The 23,229-nt window shown below is 45.8% G+C and overlaps 1 protein-coding gene across 1 annotated transcript in view; it reads left to right on the forward strand.

Annotated features, from left to right (window-relative positions):
* LOC138528614 (piggyBac transposable element-derived protein 4-like) overlaps nt 1-17,774 on the forward strand; it is a 151,896-nt gene extending 134,122 nt beyond the window's left edge. The window contains exon 4 of the transcript XR_011284188.1: nt 17,556-17,774. The gene's annotated coding sequence lies outside the window, so the exon portion shown is untranslated. The remainder of the gene's footprint in view (nt 1-17,555) is intronic.
* The last annotated feature ends 5,455 nt before the right edge of the window (nt 17,775-23,229 follow it).

A 23,229-nucleotide genomic window follows, 5' to 3' on the forward strand; every position in this document is an offset into this window, starting at 1 on the left:
ATCTCCTTTGAATCTGCCAAATGCTGCTTAAGCTCAGAGGAAGAAGATGCAAAAATATGTTCCAGCATGACAAGACTTATCATACCTTCAAATGTAGAAACTCTATAACCTTTGACCCAGCCAGTAAAGTTTTTTAAGGATTCAGTGACATAAGATACCCAAGTATCACCTTCTTTTTTCTTATACTCTCTGAATCTTTTTAAGTATTGGGCAGGAGTCTTTCCAAACTTTAAAATGAGGGTCTGCTTCAACATTGCAAAATCTGCTCTCTCAGCTTTCGACATTTTCATAATGGCACTGCAGCCAGAATGGGGCAGTCTGCTAAGTAACCAGGCAATTTTATGAGCATTGTCAACTTGTTGAACTTCACATGCATACTCAAATGTATTCAGCCAGTCCATAATGTCATTCTTTTCCTCATACACACTGAGCAGATCTTTTGGAAACCTTGGATGAGAGGAGGCCCCAGACCCATGTCCAGGACCCTTGGATCCATTGGCAACTTGGAGCTTGGCCAGTTCCAACTGGTGATCCCTGTCTTTCTGTTTTTCTGCCTGTTCGATATTTGTCTTGGCCCTATTGAACTCAAGCTCTTCCTGGAGTTTGGCCATATTGAACTCAAGCTCCTTCTGCCTAAACAGCAGCTCTTGCTCCTTGAATTCAAGCATGGCTTCCCCATCAGCACTGGCAGAGGAAACATTGGACATTTCATCCTCCCTGTCCTCATGGTAGCTGTAGACGAGTGCAGCAGCAGAACTGTCAGTTCTACCAGTGAGAGCAGCCCCACCTCCTTCTGCACTGTCCTCTGAAGCTATAGCGCTACGCTGAGCTTCTTGCCACGCCATGATTCTTTGGATCATTTCCATTTTGGTGCCTTGAGAGGAGACACCTCTTTCAGCACACATCTTTTTCAATGTTTCGGATTTAGAAGCATTTAAAGTTAACAAGGTACTTGTTTCCATACTGTTAGATAGGACTATGGCCTTTAAAAAGTTATACTATGACAATTCACTATGTGTCCTGGTAGGAATAACGTGAAATGCCTTCGCTCGTGCGCAACACTGGATACCTTCAGTCGTATCCCACCGCTGTACACCAATTTGTTAAGATGGATTTCTGAACTCGGACCTGGAGGGGCAGAGGTTTAGAAGGCCAACCAAGTTACTTGGAACAGGGTAACCTCTGGACAAGCCAGACCAATCAGGGTAGCGATGGTGGCGGTCAAGACTAAGTCTCAAGAGGGGTGAGGGTGACGGAAAGACCTCAATGAGCACACAAAGCAAGGACACTTACAAATTACTCCAGACAGGTGTTTTTATTAAAAATATAGACACATTTATTACAAGGCCTTTGTAACATCGACCATAGCAAAGAATCACAATAATACTAAAGTAAACCAACACATCACAATCAATACAATATATATACAAGACCGAGGGGTCTAAGGAGTTCGGAACTCGTAATATGTAAACCACCTAGATGGCAAGGAAAACAGGCAGTGCCAAGTAATCATTAGACCCAGTTTGACATCTGAAATACACCTAACTAGGAGGAAGTCCGAGCCCTACGAAGAGAGGAGCCTTATGCTCAAAAGTACCTGCACGTGCTGGTGCCAATGGACAAAAGAGGGCCTCTTGCATATACTGAAAGGATATCGGGCAGTCCAGGAAGGTGAATGAAGCGATGCAGAACAAGTCCCCACTACTCAAGCAAGGCCTCCACTTGTGGGCAGAGGCAGGATGAGAGTGCGGGATAGAGTCGCTATTTTGCAACAGCGGTAGAAAAGAAACGGGCTCCTGCGCGAAGGGCCACCACCGGTTGGGGTATGGACTACTCACCGGTCCCCAACGCAGGCAGACCCAGACTTCTCCAGTTCAGTTCACGTTGCTGGCAGGTTCAGCTGCGATGATCAGGACGTCTTGACACTGTGTAGATTCTGCGTAGCAGGATGCAGGGTCGAGGGTGTCCCAAATGCAGCGGACATTCACAGGTTGTTACCACAGCAGGGCAACACTGCAACCACGTTTACTCTGGTCCGGGCGCACTTGTCTCACTTCAGACCTGGGAATGCCAATTGTACGAAATTCGATGTGAGGGTGCCGTGGACGCAGAGCAAGCAGTAAACCAAGTTTCGAGGGCTTCACCGAAACAGCGGCGGTGACAGAGCAAAGCGTCCTGCGTAAGCTGGTCAGCCCACTGGTTGGCCTAGGGACACTTCCGAAGAGGCTTACTTGAGGGTTTGATGAAGGTGCCGGGAATAGTTGATCTCACTATTCCAATGGGTCGAAGCGCCTTCGCAGACCACCTAGGACGATCAGATGTAGAGGGGTCTTGCAGGACGACAGCAGGTCAGGGTGCCAAACCTTCAGCGGGTCACCAGCGGTTCCTCGAATCAGCTTCTTGTTGCAGGATACTTGATTCCTTATCCCTTGTTCGGTGTGAACTCAGGAGATCGACATGGTAGTGGTGTTTTCAGCCTCCTCTTATCCAAAGTTCCCTTCGCGCCAAAACTGAGAGGACCCAGTGGGAGATCTGCTCACACCCACACCATAAGTGGACCTATCACAGACCACGGTGGTCCCAGGCATTCAGGACACTGCAGACTCTCTGGCACCCAGGATGTGTATTGGGACCAGACATCCCAGCCCACATCCTGGAGGCACACACAAGGCATGCAGAAGCCCACAAAAGCTTTGGGGTTTTGTGGTGAAGTGCATTACCAAATAAGGACTGCCCGGGGATGGCTCATCCTGGGGGAAGGTGAAGGGGCACGACGGTCAGCGGACAGGACAAAGAACCTTGTGGCATGGCCATTTTGGAGCCAGGCCACTCATTTGTGCCAAACGCGGTAAGCGCGGATAACATGGCGAAAAAGAGTTCAAAACACACGAGAAACGATAGCTGCCACCAGTCCCGTCCGTGACACACTTGCACAGTTCATAATAAGTCCAGTGAGAGTTTCTAGGGCCTTTGGAATTACTAGAGACCCAAGAGCACGGTAATGTAAGTTACGGTGCACTCTTGTTTCAGGTTGCACAAAAGCTGCAACATGAGGAAAGGACTAAGGGAAACAAAGTCTCCCAGTACTGACTGTCTTAAGGGCATGTCAGTTTCCCCATAAGAATTGAGCAAAAGCCCAGAGGAGTGCGGCGGAAGGCTGAGCTTCTCTGGCACAATCTAGATCAGGGTGTAAAACAACATCAAAAAGTTTGGGGGTTGCCACATGGAGGGAAAATTACCTACAATTATGAAATCTTTCCTAAAACTCATCCTATCAATAACCCAGCTATTACCTGTTTGCATAGCTGGGTAAGTATTATGGGATTATTCCCTTTAATCTCTTCGAATAGCCATACCTATAATACAATTAACAGTTCACAGACAATGTTGTCCTCAGACTTCTAGAACAGGGATGAGAACTCCTGCTGTTGAGGAGGTTACTTCTTAGTCATAACTCGATAAAAGCTTTTCCGAAATATAATTGTGCAGACAGCAAAGCTTTTATTTTTCAGCTGGCTGGGAGCAGTTAACCATGCCACAGATGTCAGTTAGCATGGCAAAGACTCAGAGCTTGTCCATTTTGAACACACTTTTATAGAGAATAAAGCATTGCTTAGTAATTCAATTACCTCATATTATGGTAATTAGTATGACTGCTTGTTTTTCCACATTTGCTAGATCACAAGACGTTTTTGCTGGAAAATAGCAGTTCTGAGAATTACGCATTGTGTCCGAATCCGCCTTCCGTTTGCACTCGTAGTGTAGCCGACGGATTCCTCCTAGCAATAAAAACCCCTGTCTGTAGGATACTCGGAACAGGAAGATGTATTCCTTGAAAGAATGGAACCAGCAAACACCAGGCAACCTAGGATACAAGAGGAATTTGTTAGACTCTTCTACAATAACATGCACAGCAGAGTCTACTTGATAAGGAATAACCTCTGAATAAGAAGGCTGCGAGCCGTAACGTATCACAAACCCACCCGGACAGATAGTCAATGTGAAGATCAATAAGCGATTCCTAGAACCATCTGCAACGTACAATAATACTAGTGAATAGGCAGAATAAGATTTAATGTTCGAGTGTTATTTGTTTGTAACCTAGATGAGATGTTTTACGAAGAGTGGTTGCAGCAGAAGCACCAAGTGAGTGGAGCACGCCAGGGAACCTCTTTCCGACGGCACAAGGACGCCTGGAATGGAACTCAGTCTCTAGTCCCAATGGCTTAGCCCGACGAAACGCAGACGCCAAGGGGGAGAAACTGCCAGCACACACCAGAAGTCTCAAGTCCGTGTGAGACGGAATGATGGAAGCTTCACAACACTCAGTGCAAGGTCTGGCAGATGCAGATAGTCCGGAGGAATCAGGTCGTGACAATTGGTGTTGAATGGTTCGAAGAAGCTCTGGTGAGTGGCTCAAGGAAGCTATAATGACAGCAAGGTAAGGGAATACTGTGAGGCAAAAGACAGTCCGAGATAGCATTCCAAGTCGAGGCACGAGAAATACAGATAAGGTCCAAGGCAAACAAAGCAGACGTGGGGCAGACCAAGGTAATCCAGGAGTCGGGCGAAAGATCAGGACAATACCAAGAAGACAGGTAGAACGTAGCAAAATCCAAACAAGCTCCAAGGCCTTGGGAAGACGTGCTTAAGAAACACAGGCCATATCACGTGACTGACGCGTATGTCGCGATACAGAGGCCCTACTAAGAGGACGCCACAATCTCCATGGCAACCTCCATTCTCTGCTGTAAAGACCCTTACGGCAGGAACGTATAAGCCTGTGGGAACTGTAGTGAGGGATAGAATGCTGTATGTTATTGTGTGCAAAACATAGTTGTGTGTTTACACTGAATGCGTGAGTGCATGCTTTACTGTTACGTTTATCAGCAGTACACGAAGTATCAGTGAGGCATGATTTGAACATAGCAGAAGCCGCAGGCCTGACACATTGCTTCAGATGTCTAGCATACTGTGTACAAGACATGGATTAGCAGTCACATTTTTATTGGTCATCTCGCCTGGCTTATCCTTTTCCTGACTATATCAGCTTCATTTGTAAGCAACAACATTTAAAAATGATATATTCTGCTATTTAAACTGCTCAATCACTGCACGTTGGCTTCTGTACAAGCCTTCCTTTTCTGAGCCACACACAGCACTATATTTTCTGTTTGTTCATCAACACTTCTAAATGTCCTGGGGATTTAAGTCCAGCAGATTATTTGTAATACATGATATGGCATTCATTTTGAAAAAAATGTATCCCTTTGCTTATTGCTATGGGCCTTATTCTGATATGTTTTTCTAATGTCTATTGAGTGTGGCTGATATTTCTTATATCAGGGAGCTATGTTTTGTATGTTGTGCGCAATGTAAGCATTCCTTTGTTTTTATGTTGTCCTAAATAAATGTGTGCACTGTCAACTATTTTCTAATGTACCTGCCTATAATAAGGGCAGTGTGGCTGCCTCAATGGACAATGCTTCTGACTTTTGCAATGTTAGATAATAAGGTGGAGCATGGGTACTAAAATTACATATTCACCTGTCTGTCACCAGAGGGGGAGAGAGTCTTTCTCTTCATCCCCCCTCTAGTTGATATATATTCAACCATATAATTATTTATCCTCGCCCGCATGCAATATAACTATCCTTCCCTATATCAGTCACCCTCCTCACCTCCGTGTTCTATTTCAAGGGAGGTATCATGGAAGACACTCCTGAACAATCAAGTGTTTCCAATACTAGTGCATTCTTCTAATCTATTGTATATGTATCCTTTTTTGTCAGATATGTGGCATATTTTGCCCTTTTTTTATTTGTATGTATATATATATCCCCAGAAAGCAACATTGTTTACTTCCTTCTTGTTCCCACCCCTGTTACCCTATTAAACATTAATTTACATGCAGTAGTGACCCTGCCACAACGGGAATTGGGAGATATCATTAAACAACATTGATGTGTTTTCTATTGAGGGGACCCAGTAGGTCATTCATCTTTTTTCTTTTCTCCTCTTTTCCTCCCTGTATATAGTAGGTGATTAAGTATTTATTTGTACACCAACATTTTATCTCTTGTCCATCGCACAATATTTCCTTTGTTCCTTTCCCATTCGCCAGCTTCTTGGAGTTCACTTCCTGGCCATCATCAAGCTTAATTTCCGTTCGAACATCTTCCATCGGTTTCTCTTTTCTTCTCCATATCGAGTCCAAGGATCTTCCATAAAATCTTTCCTATTTATTTTTTGGCGGCTTTGCAGCAAGTTCAGGAGCCCCTTAGTTCACATAAGGGCCATGCTTTAGGAAACATTGTTTTGTTGAGTAGAATAGTCAATCAAGGGGACATTGTCATAATTAGGGACACAAGGATGGGAAGTCCATAAAGACTGTTGTTTCTTCTTTTTAGTTCAGTAACAACTGGGACTCTGGCTGGGTCCCCTAAGCCCTTTTCCATGACAATTGGGCCTTTCTCCCTGCTTGCAGACTCGTGTGCAGAGGTCACTTAAAGTGCAGGTGTTCTCTGTCCATCTGAAATATAAACAGGGTATGTTTATTGAAAAATAAGTGCATTTTATCATCAGCACTTTCTCCTAAAATTTAAATATTACTACTTCAATGCTTCTATCTCTTTAAAATATTACTACATCCTAAAACACTTGCTACTACTTTTTTTTAATTGAATGGCTGCTTCTCCCCCTCGTGCATACCTTAGCATCACCTGTGTTCATCTAGACTTATACCTGGGTGTACCTGTAGCGTGGGACCAAAATGCAGACACATATGATGTTTTACCCTCACTTGCCCCACCCTTTTCATAGGTTCACACCCCAATTTGTCCTTGATGCCGTGCTGAGCTCAAACGTCATCTCCAACTGCTTCCCTTAACTGAAAAAGGAAACATTTTCTACTGGGGTTAAATTGTCCACCTTATTTATTTTTTTTACCATAAAAATGAAATATACAACAAGACAAACCCAGCAATAACACAAAAGGAACAGTCCTTTTCTTCTGCCGCTCTTCTTCTTTCTTCTTGGCGCATCCATAGATAACATTATGTGTATTTACTATAGTGATCAAATGGAGGCAAAAGTCATGATATACTAACACATTACACTGTACTTTCCTTTTAGTACATTTTCTCCTGTCTTTGCATGTAGGGCATTAGCCTTGCCGCTGTATATTTCCTTAATGTGATGATGCTGGGGTCATCTCTTTATATCTATAACCAGATAGAACGCAATCTCATATTTTTAAAGTAGAAAACTATGGTGCACTATTCTTTATCCTTTTTATATAGATTTATTGGCAGGCCTGCTTTTAACATTCTATGTTTTGCTGAAAATCTTCTTTTTTGTAGTCCTTCTGATGTTGCCAGACTACAGTCTCTTCTTTCTTTTTGTGTTTATTCTGGCGAGGTACAAGTAACACTCAGTGTTGCCCTTCCTAGTCTAGTATGCCTACCTATGACGCTGAAGATACGTGCATGTCCTATTTAAGTGCAGGCAGGTGTCATGTATGCACACAATGTTTGCCTAGAACTTCATTTTTATTATTCAATATTTCTTTTGTTCCTTTACTCAAATATAACATATATCAAATATACTTTTAATACTTTACACTGGCATAATCATAAAAGGGTTACTCCACCTTCCTACATCCCGGAGTTTTCTCTACCTTCTTCACTAGATATGGCTATATATATATATACTGTACTTTCACTGATACCTACAACGTACTACTTAAGAGAAATGCTATCAGTTTGAAACCACTGTATCCTTCACTGTCTTTCACGCGTACTCACCTGTATCCTCTTTCATCTAGTAATAGTCAATGAAGAGATCCACACACATCTTGTGCCCAAAATTCCTCTTGCACTCCAGAAATGACACTTTTTTTCATCTGTAACATAGATCAACATTTTTACACAGACACACACACATATATATAAAATAATGTTCTTGTTACTTACTCTCATACGTTGTTCTGTGCACTGGCAGGAGTTCTCTCATTGTGTTTTTCCTCACAGCCTCTCATTCTTGGCCCTCACAGTTGCATGTTACTGTGTGTCCTTTTATATCTTGTGACCCCTCCCCTATAATTTTAAAAATGCTCCAAATAGGCTTCAAAAATGATATGCACTCTATGTTCTCTTATGTTAAGCAGGACATGGGGTTACTGTTGCTTATGTTGGTGCTATACTTGCATTGTGAGAATATTGTCTACTATTGTCGGGGTATATAGGTACAGTATGTGTGTTGCCCCCCACCCCCTCTTTGTGGCCATAACATGACAAAATCATAATATAATATCCCTATGTTTTTCCAAATCTTATGCATAATGCCCTCTTTTCCCACATCTCCAAGTTCCCCTCTCTTCACGTCTTCTAATGATCCAACCATCATAAGTGCTACTCATCCATAACATGTTCAGTACTTATGCCAAATCTTCCTTATTTCTGTTTGCCATCCTTAACTGCATTTCCATTAAACAAGCCTTTGTTTGTCAAATTAATATATGTGTTCTTCACCAAGAGCCACCACAATCCTTCAGTTGTATTCCCTCATTCTTGCAGCTCCTAGCTTGCTTGCACGCATTGGTCCCTCTTCCTCATGGTTATGTTTTATCTAAGTAAAAACTCAATAGGCAATCTTAACAATTACCCTTTATTCTTGAAAGCCATACTAAGCAGCGTGCATGCTCCATCCTGGCCTTAAAGTGCTAATGCAAATTCCTGTGTAATTACATAATTAACCCCTAAAATAGTGCATAATATCCCCTAGTCAGTTTACTCAAATTTCTCCCCAATATGTCTGTTAATATGTTGCAACAAATCTAATAATGGTATAAAAAGATCATGCTCCCCTATCGGTATCTGGTCAGTCCATTGATAACCAAAGCATCAACAGCCATACCATAGAATTATATGCAACGAAATTTCATTCCATCGAATAGCCATTTCGTTGTATATAATTCGTTGGATCCATCGAAATTAGCGGGCTTGGGGCAAGGGTTAGATTAGGGTTAGGGTTGGGTTAGATTAAGGGTTACATTAGGGTTGGGGCTAGGGTGGGTTAGATGAAGGGTTACATTAGGGTTAGGGTTGGGGCTAGGGTTAGATTAAGGGTTATGTTGGGGCTAGGGTTGGGGCTAGGGTTGGGGCTAGGGTTACATTAGGGTTAGGGTTGGGGCTAGGGTTAGATTAAGGGTTACGTTAGGGTTAGGGTTGGGGTACCAATATACAAAAAAAATTCAAACGTTACAAGGAACTGGCCAGTGCCGAAATTTCAGCACTGGACAGCTCCATGTAACGTTTTAAAGTTACAAAAAAAAGGATATTTTCGATGGACTGGTTTAGATTGAAAGGTACTTTTACCGATCCTCTTTATTAGATGCTTTGGTTTGTCGTTTCTTTTTCTCGATGTAGTCACTATAAACCCCACTATCCTATAGTGTATGTAACTTCAGTCTTGTGCTGGTGAGAGTGCTCCCTCCCATTACAAGGGAGGATAGCTCAGCGGCAGCGTGCGCGTCTTGGAAGCAAGACGACACGGAGCAACAACAGGTTCGATCCCCGGGTCCGCGCTTAGAAACCTTTGGGTGTTTAAGCGCGTTATAAATACGTAACTAAGTAAAAAAAAAACACACAATTACGCAACTAAGAAAAACAAAAAAGACAATTCCTGTAACAGCGCCTCGATGCCTGCGGGCTGTGTGAGCGCTTTATAAATGTGAAATAAATAAATAAATAAATAAATACAATTTTGTTCCACAATTCTGAATACAAGCGTTTGTGTCAGTGCATGCGCATTTCATGGCGCTACTGCAAAAAAGTGCTAATAATTTTGTAAATTCGTGCTGTACTCATGTAAGTGTTTTCCGTGCCTGATCCGGTGCCACTTGCGATTGTATTTTACCTTCTGTGTTGTGTAATTTGCATTTATAATTATACTTTTATTCTCGGCGCATGCCTGGCACCATGTGTGATCTTGGGTATATTATTTCAATGAATCTGTGCTATGCAGTGGGGGATATTCTGCCCCCCCCTCTTTCTGTCCTTAGTTACTTTTCTGACCAGTGTCCTCACTGTCTGGATATTTGTAGCACTCTCATGTGCCTTTATTGCAATCTCTATCCCACTCTTGCTCTCCCATGCCTGTTTCGTTTATCGCCACTGTTTCTTTTACTCTCCTTCCTCAATCACCTTCCCATTTCCCTCTTCTGACGTACTTCCTTGCCGCCTTATTGTTATGAATTCTATGAAAATAAACTGTGTGCATCTGCTCTTCCTTTTGATAATGTACTGACACATCTAAGAGCCCTTCCAGTTGTTGCAGTCATTTCTATGCTACTTAACACAAGGGTGTGAGGCACCTCCCTGTCCTCATTAACTGTGTGTTGGAAAACCATTGAGCAGAGCACCTTTCCCTTTTCCAAATTACTTTTCAACAATGTGCCAAAACTTTACAACTGGTTTCTTTCCATTGCTCAACATGCCTTTCTGCCTTATCTCCGTGACTATCCTATTCACTTTTATAGTATAAGCATTTCAAAAATGCCCCATCTATTACTAATAAAGGTACCTACAATGTTTAAATGGGAGTACAGAAAATCAGGGGCTCCGATATGTGCTAATATAATGTCTATGATCAGGTCCTAAAAAAAGAAAGTATCTGGCAGAGCTCCAAAATAACTAATACAAACTTAAAATGGGAAGTGGCTTGTGCACATTTTAAAAAGAATAATCTAATGGGGCTAATCTGGTCCATATTACGGGTAATGAATGTTGACAAATTCTAGTGTAAAATAAATGTACTCAAAATATGGTTAATCATCCATAACGTTTGGCCAAAACAAAAATATAGACCCTTACAAATACAAAAAACAGGGGTTCACACACCCCACAATCCCATATATCACAACATAACACATAACTAAAAATCTAATCTTTTTTTTTTTTAAAACATCCAGTTCTAAAGTCCTTCAGCTGGTGGTGTTAAATCAAACTAAAACTTTTGCACCGGAGTGCAGTGAAATGTTCCCCGACTGGCTTCATTGATCCACCATTATCAGCAACGTGCGTAATGGCGGCGCCTTGTTTGTTTGTTTTCCTGGAGGCAGTCCCGGAATATCACTGCAGCCTCTGATGGGCCTGCTCCAGCTCCAGCCTCTACATCCGCCCACCGTTGCTACCGGTAGGCGTTAGCCGGCCGTTACTAAGGGCCATGGAATAAGGGTCTGTCTGTGTTTGTTCGTGGGGTATGTCGGCCGTCGCCAGGACGCACGGACAGCCTCGCTATCCAGTGCCTTATAATTGCGGATAGACTCGGTCCTTGCAGGTACATTTCCACTATACGCATTCCCTCTCCTGACTATATCCCTTCTGCGCTATATCTATTAGGATAGTACCACAGTGCTAACTATATAACGTGCCCACCCTTCCTAAAGTTACTTGGAGTCCCATTTGCCCGCCGATTGCCCTCCCCACCGCCCCATCTATACCTGACTTGTCTAGGCATGCCTCCATGTCATTATATGATTCCACATGCATACTGCTTACCGCTGGTTCACCACCGACCGATTCTACATCTACATGCTGTTTTTCTAGTCTTTCCATTCAACAGCATCCTAGGCCTGCCGCCGTGTTTTCACCAGCATACCACAATTGTATGTATCACTAGAACTGCCTTATGGACAACGTGCTAGCCACTTGGAACCCGTGGCCATTTACTATGGCATTGTGTCACCTAGTCCCTTATGTTATTGTCGTTACTACTCTCTTATGAGCCTCGGGTCCCACGCAAACTACATTTTGCCAAAGACCCACTCCCGGACGCCACACATTGCTCTTCCTAGTACCTGACAATTTACAATTCCAATGCCCAATTGTGTTAGGGCCCAGGTGCCCCCATGCATTGCCTCTTCCTATTGATTAATTGTGTTAGGGCCCAGGTGCCCCCATGCATTGCCTCTTCCTGCTGATTAATTGTGTTAGGGCCAGGCGCCCCCATGCATTGCCTCTTCCTGCTGATTAATTATGTTAGGGCCCAGGCGCCCCCATGCATTGCCTCTTCCTGTTGATTATTTGTGTTAGGGCCCAGGTGCCCCCATGCATTGCCTCTTCCTGCTGATTAATTGTGTTAGGGCCCAGGTGCCCCCATGCATTGCTTCTTCTTGTTGATTATTTGTGTTAGGACCCAGGTGCCCCCATGCATTGCCTCTTCCTGTTGATTAATTGTGTTAGGGCCCAGGCGCCCCCATGCATTGCCTCTTCCTATTGATTGTGTTAGGGCACAGGTGCCCTATGCATCGCCTCATCCTTTGCTGATAAACTGTGCTAGGGCCCAGGCGCCTCTAATGTCTTGACCTCCTCTGCTTAATATTACTGACCCACTGTGTTCTGGCCTATGTGTCCAGCTGACCCGCCCAGGTGCCTAGTTGCCTCCCAGGCACTACACTACTTGCACTACCCAATCGAGAAAGATGATAAGTCTAACTATTCTGTTCTGTACAATGGCTGCCACCTTTCACAGTGGTTCTAGAAGCCATATATGCTTCACTGAGCTCCCCCCAGTACCGTTAGCTATACCGTATGCCACTTCCCCACATCCCTCACACTACAGTGCCGCAGGGACAGTAACCTATGCCTCTTTACCATGTGCCTTGTCTAATAAAAATACGAGACTGTGCCAGATTGTCAAAATTACATGAACCACTGAGAATATCTCTACCTCCCATCAACCAGAAAACTAACCACCATCACATGTTGAAACCTAGTCATACCTACTTGTCACTTCCACACCCTATTTCCAATACCTATGCACCCCAAACTAACAATCATACGCGTAAACATATTGACAATACTATAGCTAAACCCATCCATGTCAAAATTGGAACCAAGGCCACTCCCCTCAAAGGCTCACTTCTCAATGTGAGATCACTTGTCGCCCACGCTATTGATACGGCTGAACTAATTGTAGAAGGTAATCTGGATTTCCTTGCAATTACTGAGACCTGGCCACATGATGCGGCTGGACCGTCGTTTACGTTAGCCATCCCAGACGGTTACACAATAGATAGACAAGACCGAGAAGGCGCACAAAAGGTGGGATCGCCTTCATCTCCAAAAAATGTCTCTCCCTAGCCCCTACTTAATTATCACAATCCTGTGAAATTTTATCTGCTAAATTCCAGATAAACAATTCACAATCACTCACCATGCATCTAATATACAGACCGCCAGGCCCTCTTGGCACCTTTGAGGAGGATCTGCATAACATACTCGCTAACAACCTTAAACCATCCTCGCAAGTACTCCTTCTAGGAGATTTCAATATAGGATTTAATGACCCGACGGATAAAAACGCAATGCACTAGGTTTATCCCAAAAAGTTAATAAACCAACACACTCGAAGGGGAGAACACTGGATTGGATGGCGGACTACAACTGTACAGTCACTATCTCTTCCATTACGCCCCTTTCCTGGACTGACCATTCACTGGTCTCCTTTCACTTATCCACTACTAGACCCACCCTTACGGCCCATCTACTAGTGCCACCTTGTCTAGCCAGAAATAAAAAAAAGCATTACAGTAGATAAAGTAATCCCTGCAATCTTTCCTACTCTTAATGCATTACCAGATAACCTAGATCCTAGTATCTTAGTCCAGGAATTGAATAACCTTATGCTCTCCACTCTGGATAAAATAGCCCCTCTCAAACTTAAATCGAGCAAACCAAAAGCCCACTTAAATGGTTTATGCCACAACTCGGAGACCTACGAAACTAACTGGAGACTCTGCCCCTCCAAGGACAACAAAGACAAATTAACCTCGCTCTCCTCTCACTATCAGAATGAAGTCTGCTGGGCAAAACGCAATTCCTATGACGAGCGCATTGCCAAATCCAACTCCAGCATGAAAGAACTCTTCTCTATACTAAAAGAACTAGAGTCTCCCATAGCCACACCGGATACCTATACCAAGGATAAGACCTGGTGTGCAGACATCCAACACGCACTAGCCAACAAAATTAACATGCTCCAAAATAAAATACAGCTAAAAAAAGAAGGGCTGAATCTACAGCACCTGCTTAAAAACTCTCCACCTAGTGGCTCACCGACAGCATACAATAATATATTCCATTTTACCAAAATGACTACCCTGGAAGTAGAAAAAATCATCCTCTCACTGAAGCCTTCCAATTGCAAAGGTGACATCTGCCCAGCGCAATTAATAAAAGATGCAGCCAGAGAACTATCTCAGTTCATCGCTAAATTGATCAACGCATCTTTCACCTCAGGTTCCATCCCTGCCAACCTTAAACAGCCTTGGGTGCTCCCACTCCTCAAGAAACAGACATTAGATCCTCTCACCCCCACTAACTACTGCCCCATTACCACGGTACCCTTTCTACTCAAAATTCTGGATAAAGCTGCCTACAACCAAATTCAGAAACACCTAAAGGCGCATAAACTCTTGGGGGACAGACAATCTGGCTTCCGCCCTCTATGCGGAAAGGAAAGTGCCCTAATTGATTTAAAATCCCAAATTGATGAGCTGAGAGACGAAGGGAGGACAGTACTCCTGCTCTTACTTGATCTCTCAGCTGCCTTTGATTTAGTGGACCACAAGGTCCTCTGCAGACACCTTGATGCTGCTGCTCACTTCTCCTCTGAGGCCATCAGATGGATTGAATCATTCCTGAGCGAGATAACTATGAGAGTATTCTCCCCCTCAGCAGCTGCAAACCCTACCCTTATCTTGTGTGGTGTTCCCCAAGGGTCATGTGCCTCTCCAACGCTATACAACATCTTCACCAAGCCCTTGTTCGATGATTTGGACCATCTATGTGCCATCTACCCTAATTATGCAGATGACACACAGATTCTCCTCCCGCTTTCTGGGGATCATAGTAAGGTCTCAGAGCTGGTGAACAGGGTATATCTTATCATCCAGGCCTGGATGGCAACTCATGGCCTGTGCCTGAATGATAAAACAGAGTTGATAATCCTGGGTTCACATGGCAACATCAAAAAAACTAAGCCAGGAATTCTCCTCATTAATATCGACGGGAACATTATCGAAGTCTGCAAGGAAGTAAAAACCCTTGGTTTTTACCTGGACTCCACTTTGTCCTTTGATAAACAGTTAAAATCCTTGGCTTCCACCACGGCCTACACCTGCAAGCTGATAAGAGCTGGCAAGCCTTTCCTCTCCAACGACAGCTGCTTGATCCTGGCCAGAGCCCTCATACTATCCAGAATTGACTATTGTAATGCCCTATACATTGGTGCTAACAAAATTACTATACGAAGGCTCCAAACATTACAAAATAATGCCTTAAGAGCAGCACTTGGCACAAATAAAAGAACCCAAATCTCCTCTTATTTGACGCCAACATAAATGGCTGTCTACTAGTAACAAAACACTCAAGACGGAATCACTGACCCACAAAGTGCTAAACAATGCGGCCGCAGCTACCTAACAGACAAACTTCACAGACGAATCTCTCTCAGACCTACTAGAGCTGGCAATGCCAACTGCCTGGCCATACCCAGATATAGGCTTACCGCAATTGGTGGCAATAGTTTCCCTGTGAAGGCTGCCAAATTATGGAACTCACTACCACTAGATACTAGAGCAGACCAACCCTACTTACACTTCAGAAAAAATGCTATCAAACACCTCATCTCGACGGACCCCTAGGCCCACACCGTACCAGACCAGCTTACTCCCACTCGCCTTACTCTCCCAGCTATAAGCTGTACACCTGTAAATTGTATATCTGCACACTATATATTTGGTGTAACTATCTATGCCTTTATATTGTATAATTTGTATATTTTGTAATTATGTAAGCCTTTATTTCGCAACCTTGTAAGCCTTGCATCTTCCTATTGTTGCGCCCTGTTACCTACGGGTTTGGTGTGCATAAAAAGTGAATAAACAAAACTGACATCCTCTACTCAGAAAACAACCTTAAAAATGAAAGTCAATTTAATGTGTCCTGGCTCTAAAATACTTTTTCAATGAGAGTGGCACTGAGCCCCTGCTTCACTTTAAGCTCTGTATTAAAAATAAAAACTATAGCACCACAACCATTCTAAAATCACATTACTACTATATACAACATATTGCTTCTTTCATGCTCAGAAACCTACACTATACATGCACACTATATATAATCTCTGGCCCTACTCAGTTTTATCTCTCTTAATCCAAATCCCATGTTTTTCCAATCTATTTTTAACTTTCCCTGCCCTTCGACTGTAGCTGCCCCAGCCCTACTGGCATCTGTGACCCAATGGCTCCTAAAGGAACTGGCCTCAACTTAAATTCCACTTCTTAATTTACACTACATTGTACATGCAATACCTAGCTCTTCTTCCTTCCTGGGAGCTTTTTAACATAATATGTTTCTTCAAATCCATACCTCCTGTCTCTTCAATGTGAGGAACTAAACACTCATTACCATACTGACTGAGCTATCCCAAGTGCAGCCCCTGTTCTTTCATTTAAGGAATGAGGCCTGCTCTTGTTTTCTGTCTTTCGTGCACACATAAAACCCCCACATCCTTTGAATTAGCAGCCTGGGAACAAAAAAAGAAATGTAATCCATGCTTGTTTTTTCTTTCCTAAAGTCCTCCTTTGAAGTTTGCCAACAGCAATGTTATCTCTGCCTCCCTTGTAAGGCGGCTATACATTTTCACAATACAACTGAATTTCAGCACGGAAGAAATGCTGTCTCTTTCAAAATTATTTTCATTTTTAGCTTTTAAAACGCACACATACTAAATATAACTAAGCCAGCCATCGCTGGTACATGACAAAACGCTTTAGAGTAAGGTGAGATGCATTCAAAGCACTATGATGGGCCAGGGGGCAGGAGGGACAGTGAGAGGGACACTCCCAGTTTAACAGGACCATACTCCAACATAACCAAATGTAGTCTATTCACATAGTACAGCATAAGATGCAAGAAGCATTGCTATTTTGCGTAGTTATTATTAATCATAGGTAGAAGGGAAGGCTGCGCAGTAAATGCAGAATTGCATGCACTAGGCCCAAAATCATGAGACGAGAAATCCCCAGCAATGAGGACAGCCCACACCCACCACGCCCATTCATTATTCTAAAAGTGTTGCAAAGATGTTCGAGAGGAATGTGCCCTACAAGGCCGCAATGACAGACCAGGGACTGGTGTGCATGTTATCCCACAATGGCCAAAGCATGATCCGGTCTATCACCAGGTGACAACGAGTTATAGCCCATATAAGTGACTAAACCTTAAGCTACCTGAATTCCATGGCACCAGGTGCCCTTTGACCACTGACCCTAAAGTAACAATTACTGAAATGTTCAAAGAGGATGGACAGGGCACCTAGTTGAGCAACAATCGTGTGATTTGTATTGTTAGGTGCTGGGAGTGATACATTATGAAGCCGGATGGCGTGGAGGGGAGTGAGTGAAATGTGTGTGCACAGTATGAGTGATAAAATAGTTGTATGGTAGGAGTATAATTCATTTGTTTTCTGACCTTCGACGTGAGAAGATGATGATCACTGCAGCACCTACGTGATGGAAGATGGATGGACTGGGCTGGAACCAACGCCCTGGCATCTCTTATGGGGAAGGCGGATCCTGTATAGGCACACACCAACCAGCCGCGCAGGATTTTACCCTAAGTAATCGAGTAATGTATGACGATGCTATGCTTCATAAGATTCTGCTTGTACTTGTTGCTTTCATCTACATGTGAGATTAAAAACGTGTTATCCTTACAAGATCGACTTGGGCTGTTCTTCCCTACAAGGCTGTAGTCTCTCTGGTGTGAGCGTTTAGGGGTGTGCCTTCAATATTTCAAATTGACAGATAAACCCCAAAATAAAAATGTGCACACTACTGTCTTCTCCCATTTTCTATAATGGAGGTAACTCACCTCAAACCTTACTCCATTTTGGAGTGTAATAAGCATTCTTCGAGGGTATTGGGTCCTCCAACGTATCCCATATCTAGGATAGTAATCGCCACAGCTGTGCTGCTTTGGAAAATCTTTCTGCGTCGATGACGTCGATACGCCGTCCTCGAGGACCTCCTCCGACGGCCGACGTCACCAGATGTTATAAGTAGGGCGCACGACGCCCGTAGCCTCAGTTCCGTTTTTTCCGCGAACGTGTTCGCTTCGGAGATCTCGGTGCGCCTCGACTCTTTGGAGTTTCTGTTCTTTCGGTTCTTCGAACCTGTTCTTTTTGTGAAGTTAATCGGGATGTCTTCCTCTTCTTCCACCCCACACCCAGGCTTCAAGAAGTGTGGGGACTGCAGGTCCAAGATGTCGGTGACGGACTCGCACGACACCTGCCTCTGGTGCCTCGGGGAGGCCCACGACATGGATGATTGTGTCGACTGCCAGTCGCTTACATCCAAGGCCTTGCTGGAACATAAGAAGAAGCTGTCGGTCGGTAAGGTGTCCAAGCCCCGGAAGACGAGGTCCACTGGGCTTTCGACGGGCGATTCAAGGGGCGACTCTCCGCATCTTAGTCGTAAGTCTAGGGGGTCTCGGTCCCGAAGTGGGTTCCGCCACTCCTCTGCCTCTTCAAAGCACTCCCGGAAGCGCCGTCATCAGTCTCCTTCCCCGTCCTCATCCGAGGACTCTGCCCGTCGGCGGGTTTCTTATCCCACCAAGTGTTCCTCTCCGGAGGAATGGGCTTCCCTCGGGAAGAAAATGTTGGCGATTCTTGAGTCGCAGGGTTCTGGGCCGTCCTGTGAAGTCTTCGAAGAAGACATCGACGCCTGTGGCACCGAGGTCGTCGATGGACTCTCTCGAGGCCCCGCCTCCGAGGAAGTCAACATCATCGACGCCTAGGTCGTCGAGAGACACGCTCGGGGCTCCGACGGCCTTGAGGTCTGTGTCGAAGCCGTCGATGCTGTCGGCGCCACGCTCGATGCCGATTCCGTTGATGCCCTCAACGCCTTTCGAGGCTGTGGTGTCGGAGGTACCCCGTAGCACGGGGGAAACCCCTAGAAAGGCTCTGGCCAAGGCAAAACATGTCTTTCTCCCTTATTCAATGCCCACTTTCCAGGCTATGGATTATATTTCCGAGGTGGAAGAGAGTTCTGAAGATGGGTTGGTTCCTGACATGGTGCGAGATGAGATTCTTTCTGGTCATAGACAGATTGAGGACCTGCGTCAGTCACTGCATGACGCCAGTGGTCTGGACACCTCTCTGGAGGTGGAGTTCTGTAGGCCTGAGCCTGGCACCCATGCCGAGTCATCGTACCGGCGCCTTATGTCGAGGGTCACGGACTACTTGGGGTGGTCGGCGCCCCCAGCTGATTTTGTGCAGGATGACCTTACGGATATCCTCGATCAAGGTCCACCCACTGACCCGGTACTGCCATTCCATATGGCCTTGCATAGAAGGGTGGCAGCGGCTTGGACTGCCCCGGAGAGTCTCCAGGCAGTGAGCAATTCTTTGCCACGAAAATACTGTGCAGCCAGTAGCGACCCCTGCTACTTGACCACGCACCCCACTCCGGAGAGTTTGGTGGTGCAGGCGGCTACAGCCCCAGCAAAGCAGGCGTCGTATCCTACCATCCCTCCTGATCGGGACGACAAACGTTTTGATGGTTGGACGAAGAAAGTGTTTTCTTCGGGGGGTATGGTGCTTCAGGCAGCCAACTCTGTATGTGCCTTGTCTCGTTTCACGAACACTCTGTGGAGCTGTATTTCCTTAGTGGCTGAACATATTCCCGAAGGGGACGAACGGGATGGTTTTCTTGCCATTATTCAGTATGGCAAGGATGCCATGTGTGAGTCTGTTCAGTCGGGTTTGGACATGGCAGACTGTGTCAGCCGGTCCATGGCAGCGAGCACCGTAATATGCAGGTTTGCGTGGTTGCGAAAGTCGGGGTTTTGTTCCTGATGTGCAGGCCCGGCTCCTCAACATGCCCTTTGATGGTGAACATCTTTTTGGCAGGAAGGCTGACGAGAGCCTTGAGAGGTTGCAGACCTCAAAAGCTGCAGAGAAGTCCTTGAGCGCTGCAGTTCGCCAATCTCCGCCTTTTCGTCCTAGGGGACAGCAATGGAGGGGAGGTTCCTTTCGTTATTACTCGTCCTTTAGTAAAGCGAGAGGGGCTGCAAGTCAAAGGGGCCACCGTAGGAGTGCCAGAGGTGCAAAACAAGAGACTTGAGGTGCCAAGGCCGCTCGGGCAGTTGCTTCTTTGCCCTCAGGCAACGCCGCAGCCGCTACCACTCAGTCATGAGGCCCATGCTTCACTGGTTGGGGGGAAGGCTGACGCAGCATCTTGTAGAATGGCGTGCCTTTACTTCAGATGTGTGGGTTCTGGAGATCGTAGCCCACGGCTACTGTCTTCCTTTCCGGCAGGGGCCTCACGACAATCCACCAGGGAATCTCTCTTTGAAGAGTCCGGATCAGCTCCTTGTGCAGGAAATTCTATCCCTGCTGGAGAAAGGCGCCATAGAACTGGTGCCTGTAGCGGAGAGGAACAAGGGATGGTATTCCCCTTATATTTTGATTTCGAAGAAAGACGGGGGATTGAGACCCATCATGGACTTGCGCGGTTTGGACAAACTCCTCAGGAAGGACAAGTTCAAGATGGTTACGTTCTCTCAAGTCCTCCTGGCCCTTCAACTTCAGGACTGGTTGGTGTCTCTCGACCTCAAGGACGCTTATTTTCATGTGCCGATCCATCCCAAGCACACAAAGTACCTGAGGTTCGCAGTTGGCAACTCGCAGTTTCAGTTTCGGGTCCTGCCATTCGGATTGACCTCCACCCGAGGGTTTTCACCAAGCTCATGGTGGTGGTGGCAGCGTATCTCAGGAAAGGGGGGATTGACGTCTACCCCTACCTGGACGATTGGTTGATCAGGGCGCGCTCTCCCGAGCAAGTCCTGGATCATCTGTCCGTCACCTGCTACTCCCTTCACAAGCTGGGCTTCTCCCCCAACTTAAAGAAGTCCCACCTGACGCCAACTCAGCGGCTCCAGTATATTGGTGCAGTGCTGAACATGTACCTGGGGCAGTGTTTTCCTCCCCAGGTGAGGGCTCACCACATTCAGCAGATGGTGCACAAGTTTCAACATGCCCAGAGTCTGCCAGCGTTCGAGTTCTTGAGGTTGCTCGGCCTCATGGCATCCTGCATTCTTCTGGTGCTAGAGAACAGGTTGCGGATGAGATCTCTGCAATGGGCTCTCAAGCTCCAGTGGTCTCAGTCCTCCCTCAGGATGTCAGACCCCGTTCAGGTGCTGCCCTCGGTCGCCCAGGACCTTCTGTGGTGGGCTGACGAAGGCATTCTGATGAGGGGAGCTCCATTTTGGCTACCCTGGCTGGAGGTGACGATCGTGACGGACGCATCCCTCATGGGATGGGGAGCTCATGCCAACGAGCTGACAATCAGCGGTCGTTGGTCTCCGTCGGAGTCCAGACTCCATATCAATCTGTTGGAGCTGAGGGCCTTCAGGCTTGCCCTGAAGGCTTTTCTGCCGACTGTGCGAGGAAAGAATGTCCTGATTCTGACGGACAACACAGTGGCCATGCACTACCTCAACAAAAAGGGGGGGGGGGCAGGGTCACTTCCTCTGTGCTGGGAGGCGATGCAGCTCTGGTTCTGGGCCATCCAGCAGGAAATGTCAATCTCGGCAGTTCATCTGGCCAGAGACGAAAACGAGACGGCGAACTATCTGAGCAGGCAGAGCGCGATCTCTCAAGAGTGGGAGCTGACTCAGGAGATTCTCCTGGAGATGTTCGCCCTCTGGGGGACCCCTCAAGTGGATCTCTTCACCTCCAGTGTCAACCGGAAGTGCGAAAGGTTCTGCTCGCGGGAATTTCCTCCAAGAGGAGCCTTAGGAGACGTGTTTTTGGTGGAGTGGTCCTTCCCACTGCTGTATGCATTTCCTCCAGTCCCCGTCATCCCGCAAGTGCTGCGGAGGTTACGAAGGTTCGGTTCCCGGATGATCCTCATTGCTCCGGCATGGGCCCGGAGGACATGGTACCCGGACCTTCTCGACTTGTCCATCTGCCCTCCACGTCGTCTTCCCTACCGAGATGATCTGCTCTCACGGGAAGGGGGTCAGGTTCTCCATCCAGAGGTCAGGTCCCTCAACCTTCACGCTTGGCTTCTGAAAGGTTGAGGTATAAGGATTGGGACCTCCCTGAAGAAGTGATGGAGGTGTTGCTTTTCGGCCAGACGGCCGGCAAAAAAGTCCCTGTACCGTTGGAGAAAGTTCTGCGACTGGTGCAGGGTTAAGAATGTGGATCAGTTTTCATGTGACATTACTATTGTTCTATCTTTATTGCTTTCTTTGTCCCACAGGGGCCTGCACGTGGGTACCATCAAAGTTTACATGGCAGCGCTGTCTATATTTAAGCGCTCGTATGAGGAGTGTTCTTATTTTAAAATCCCTGGGTGTGATCTGAACCTTGTTCTTAAGTTTCTAATGGGGGGTCCATTTGAGCCTTTACATTCTTGTCATTTGAGACTGTTGACCCTTAAAACTGTGTTTTTAGTTGCGGTCACTTCCGCTCCCAGAGTGAGTGAGTTACAGGCACTTTCAGTTAAGCCACCCTTCACTGTGTTTCATAAGGACAGGGTTGTCCTTAGAGTTCGTCCTTCCTTTCTTCCAAAGGTGGTGTCGGAATTTCATTTAAGCCAGAAGGTTATTCTTCCGGCATTTTATCCTCCTCTACATCCTGGGAAGGAAGAGGAGAGGCTCCATAGGCTGGATCCTAGGAGAGCTTTAAGCTTCTACATATCACGCATGTCCCAGGTCAGAGTGGACGATCAACTCTTTATTGGTTACGCTGGAAGGAGTTTGGGACAGGCTGTTACTGAGCAGACTTTGTCTCGATGGATCATCTTGGCAATTTCCAAATGTTACCGCTCGGCGGGTAAGGACCCTCCGGTAGCCTTACGGGCCCATTCTACCTGGGTATGGCTGCCGCGACTGCCCTGCAGAGGGGTGTTCCGATTTGTAACATCTGTGATGCAGCCACCTGGGCTTCAGTCCATACGTTTGTATGTCACTACTCCCTCGATTCTATCAGGGGGCAGGATCTGGCCTTTGGCAAGGTGGTCCTTTACTCTGCAATTTGATTGGGCATTCTAAATTCTTTTCCCACCTCCTTACGTTGGTACTGCTTTGGGAGTCTGTCATAGATATGGAATACGTTGGAGGACCCAATCCCCTCAAAGAACAAGTTTCCCTC

This window comes from Ambystoma mexicanum, chromosome 7q, assembly GCF_040938575.1.
Source record: "Ambystoma mexicanum isolate Mex_15411 chromosome 7q, UKY_AmexF1_1, whole genome shotgun sequence".
In the NCBI taxonomy this organism is placed as follows: domain Eukaryota; kingdom Metazoa; phylum Chordata; class Amphibia; order Caudata; family Ambystomatidae; genus Ambystoma; species Ambystoma mexicanum.